This window comes from Puma concolor, chromosome A2 (assembly GCF_028749965.1).
Source record: "Puma concolor isolate L17-30 chromosome A2, mPumCon1.1.hap2, whole genome shotgun sequence".
NCBI classification, from domain to species: Eukaryota; Metazoa; Chordata; class Mammalia; order Carnivora; family Felidae; genus Puma; species Puma concolor.
The window spans coordinates 129,328,063-129,331,695 of record NC_141668.1 but is presented as its reverse complement, the minus strand read 5'-3'; the positions used below and the strand labels follow the sequence as shown (position 1 = coordinate 129,331,695).

Here is a 3,633-nt window from a genome sequence, read left to right as displayed (position 1 = left end):
TATTGGTGGACTTTTGGGCTGTTTCCACTTTTTGGTCTTCATGAATAATATACTTGTGCATTTCATGTACAAATGTTTCCATTTCTGTTTGGCATATACTTAGGAACTGAATGGCTGGGTCATGTGCTGACTCTGTATTTAACTTTATGAGAAATTGTTACACTGTTTTCCAAAGTAGCTGCCTCATTTTCCATTCCAACAATCTATGAAGGTTCCAGTTTCTCCACATCCTTACCAACAAGTATTATTTCGAGTCTTATTTATTATAGCCATCCTCACATTTTCCTTTCTAATTAGTGTTTGGATGGTAAATTTATTTCCATTCTTTGACCTTTAACCTGTGTATTTATATTAAAGCAGATTTCTTGTGAAGAGCATAAAATGCATCCTACATCATGTTATGTATGTGTGTGTGTGTGTGTGTGTGTGTGTATGTATATATATGCATTTTATATATATATACACATATATATGTCAAAGCCCTTTAATATTAATTTCTATAACACTTTTTTAGAGCCAAGTTTTTTAAAATAGTGAACAGTTCACAAATTTGCCTATCGTCCCTGCTCAGGGACCATAGTAATCTTCTCTCTATCATTCCAGTTTTAGTGTGTGTGCTGCTAAAGTGAGCATTCTTATAATAATGTTCTTCCTTGATTATAACCTTACTAAATTATAGGCCTTTTGAGGGCAGAGATAATGTCTAATCTACTTATAATTGTCTTTCCTAGCCTCATGACTGAAGTATTTGTTGAATAAATATGTGAAACTTAATAGATTTTCACTGTAGACATTTTATTCAAAAGGCTTAGCCCATAGTTGTCAATACGCTTTCAATTATTTCCTGTTGGAGGGACACCTGAGTGTATTAGTTATCTACTTGAAAGGGATCTGGATTGAACCTACTTATTTCCCACAAGGTGTTTATTAACCTTTTTATTCCATCGGTTTACAAATGTTTAGTAATCCAATAATTATTCTCTTCTTTCTCCCAAGTCAAAGTTCTTTTTTAGTCTAATATTTATGTGGTCTTTTTCTGGACTGGCTTGACATCATGCCCCTTTAATATTATACTATTACGCTCTCCAGGATACATTTTGATCAACTAAACATTCCATCTAACAGATGTGTCCATAAAAGGATAGATCTTTACTTGCAGCAGAAATAAATTTGGCACATGATTGAAACTGTTCATACACAAAGGAATAGGTATCAAGTTAACTGGAGTGCCATGGCATCATAATGCGAAACAGCAAAATATTTATTAAAAGAATACATTTAAAAATTTAGAGATAATGGCAGTATCTGAAAAGATCCAAAGAACATTTTGTAAATGTTAAATCTCCTGCATCTTTGTTGCTTTGATGTTTTAGAGTTTGCCGAAAGATTTGTCAAAAGTAATTTACGGTTAGAGGATCTATTTTTGTATTACCATGGAAGGAAATATAATGTAGTTTTAAAAATTAAAACTATGGACAAAGCATAGACTCTTAATCCTGACTCATTAAAAAAGACTTAAATGCAAACAGCCAATGGCTTTTAATTATAGGAGAATATATTGCAAGCTTTAGTATCATCTAAATATAAAATCTATCTTTAATACCCTAAATTAAGTGGAATAGATGACGGGTTTTAATTGATATGGACTGTTTTTTAAATAAGAGAAATTACTTTGAATTGTTTTGTAGTTCTTTTCTGTTTCTCACACTTCTCACCTGACTCAAGTTAAAATTCCTGGAGGGTAGGAATCATGTCTTTTGGTTGTTTGGTACATTCACAGCAGTGAAAAACATAACATACATACATAACACGTGCTGATAAATATTATTTGAAAGCATGCGTCCTCTCTGACAACTTCTGTTCTCTCGCCCAGATGCCTCTTCCAACCCTCTGCTTCCTGTACGGCTCTGTTTCTTGTTCCGTTGCTTCTCAGATGTCACCGTGTCACAGAGGCCTTTCTCTACCACGTTGTGTGAAATCTCAGTTACTTTCACCCTGGTCCATTGTCCTGCACAACTTTTTTCCATTTATGGAAAATAAAAAACTATGATTTTTCTGTGGGCACAATAAGAAAGTGTGCAAGAAATTCTAACATATTTTTTTAACACAAGCTTAATTTTTATTATGACAGTAATACAAGCTTTCATGGAAAATTAGAAGATGTATAGATAAAAGAAAAATGGCTTTTATCTGCAGTGACATAAACATTTAAATTTAACACTTCCCAGGGTTTTCTTTGTAAATATTAATTTATTTTGTTTTCTACTTTCATTTATGAAGTTTCAAACACAAATAAAATATATATCATTAAAATTTGAATTTAAATGACAATAGAATGTAATAAAGCATTAATTTTAACTATTTGAAAATTGAAAAAAAATGAAAAGCTATGTAATGTGAAGACAATTCAACATGATATATTAACTATGTTATCAATATATATTTGTTTCCGTAAAAGAGTGAAAATAGCATCAAGTTTCCCAATAGTGCATTAAGAGAATTAAAGATTTTAATACTTACTTGATATTGATGCTTAGATAAATCGATTTTAATTTTATTTCCAATCGACTAAATAATGATAAAACATTTTATATGAAATTGAGTTTTGCCGTATTTTTGCTTCTCTCTTCCATAAAGTATGGATTTCATAATTTCAATTTTAAAAATCCGTTGGGTAAAAATAACCTGTACTGTACAAGTTGACATTCTTAAAGTCAACAGATACAGAGGCCAAAAGGTTTTGTGGCATGTTTAATTACCAAAACTGAGGTAGTAATATTCTGATTAAATTATTATTTCTGTCTTAGCATTGGTTTTAGAAGATTTAGCTTAGGCCCATATGGAAGTGAGAGTGGGAGAGAACAGTTATGATGATGTTTTGCCTGTATGGTGACAGTGAGCACTTTGGGATTTCCATAATTGAACTCCTTTTCTTGTCTCATACAAGTCTGGGTGTCTCATATTGATGCCAAGGCCTACTCTGCAGAATCGTTATGAAGGCTAGGAATATATACCAGTCAGGAATTGAGCACAATGCACAGAGTAGACAACTCAGCACACAGGGACTTATTATCTTATGCATTCATTTGCAAGTTAAGTTTTACTGTTTGCTCCTACTCTACACAAAATTTGATCTCTTCCCTTCTCTTCTTTTCTCTTCTCTTTTCTAAAAATGTCTTACCAACACAGGGTCTCGGGAATTATTTATTCTCTAGAGGAAAGTAGAATACTGGCTATTATGTCTAGGTTTTCTAACTGGATATGTGGCAGAGATTGTTCTTCATGTATTTTCCTCCTGTGAAACAGCGATAATATTTTCTGCTTACCTAGAGCGATATGTGTGGGTGATAAAGACAGAAGATAACACTTGCTACTAGCTTTCAAAAATATAAAATATTTAAAACTGTCTTTTGGTTTTACACATTTTATCAGAGGTCACAAATTGGTGGCCCCAACTTGGACTTTAAGACTTTTTTTTTGGCATGCGTATACAATTTCTTTCAGAAAGAGCCTTTGTGCTCCAGCTTACCATATTCTTTACAACTCCTGTGCTGTTAGACTATTTTATTAATTTGTATTGATTTGCATTTCCATTTGAATTATTACTAATGTAAAAAATGAAAACTGATTTTG

At 32.2% G+C, this 3,633-nt stretch overlaps 1 non-coding gene across 1 annotated transcript; it reads right to left on the bottom strand.

Moving 5' to 3' along the window:
• Window positions 1–526: 526 nt before the first annotated feature.
• On the bottom strand, window positions 527–633 carry LOC112859555 (U6 spliceosomal RNA). The gene has a single exon (XR_003223530.2). It is a non-coding gene; the product is annotated as a U6 spliceosomal RNA (small nuclear RNA).
• Window positions 634–3,633: the final 3,000 nt, after the last annotated feature.